The following is a 1,199-nucleotide window of genomic DNA, read 5'->3' on the forward strand; positions in this document are numbered from 1 at the left end:
GCATCGATAAATCACGTGACTGTCAAATGGCCAATCAGAATTGTCACCAAGTTACGTCATCATTACGCGGTGAATTCGAAATTATTATAATTTCTTTGCAATGCACATTATAAAAAATTACTATTTTGCCATTTATCGTCATTGCGTGAAAAATAACCTTTTATTGAATTTTCTGTAATACATTAATACGCAGTACTTTACTGAGAAGTCCGATACAAAGTATATGTTTAAGTATATGTAAAGTTTTTGGACGGAAAAATTGTATCACAGTAATATTTTATTAATTAATATTAATGAAATAAACAAAAAATTAATCTTATTATTATATTAAATTATTTTAATTATGACACATGTAAATTAATGTATATATTATATTTAATATTATACATAAATTATATTATTAAATTTATATTGTATTAATTTAAATATATGAAATTTTCCAAATAAATCGATTACATTAAACATTTTAATGTAAAAAATATAAAAAAAACGTCATTATTTCGCGATAAATTGAAATGTATTATTTATCAGTATACTTACAGCGCTCTTTGCAGTACTTTAATTGAAATGTTTATTTGAAGAATAGAACGTATCAAGTAATATATTAGTACTATATATGATATTATATTGAAATTATTATATTTTTATAATGTTATAAAAAGTTATTTTATTACTGTTGATATCGTACAAGACTATAGGTCTGTTCGCGTTGCATGAAATCCCCAAATATTTTTGCACTTAAATTAAAATAGACACATATTTTGCCTTAAAAAAGAGAGAAAGCGAAGATGTCGAGTACCAAAAGTACAAGCAACGTGAACAGACCTAATATGTGCTCGCAATCGTATTTTACGGCCATATTACACGAACTCGAACCGCTCCGTAATTAACCGAAATTAATCGAATATGACGTAACTTGGTAACAGTCACGTGCTTACCCCCTCTACTTTTGATAGACGCGCAGTGGGTTACCACCGGTCTAGCATACCCTTGTCTTTATATCATGGGTGGAAGTATTAAAGGTGTGCTCATGGTGGAAGGATATTAGGTGAAGTAAGGGCCTGCGCACAATAGAGGAACAAGAATTAGATATTAAGATTTCAACCTATCAGAAACCGTGTATTCCGATGTAATCAGTTTCTGATAGGTTAAAATCTTAATATCTAATTCCTGTTCCTCTATTGTGCTCAGGCCCTTAG

The sequence above is a fragment of the Trachymyrmex cornetzi genome, unplaced genomic scaffold, assembly GCF_001594075.2.
Source record: "Trachymyrmex cornetzi isolate Tcor2-1 unplaced genomic scaffold, Tcor1.1 scaffold120, whole genome shotgun sequence".
In the NCBI taxonomy this organism is placed as follows: domain Eukaryota; kingdom Metazoa; phylum Arthropoda; class Insecta; order Hymenoptera; family Formicidae; genus Trachymyrmex; species Trachymyrmex cornetzi.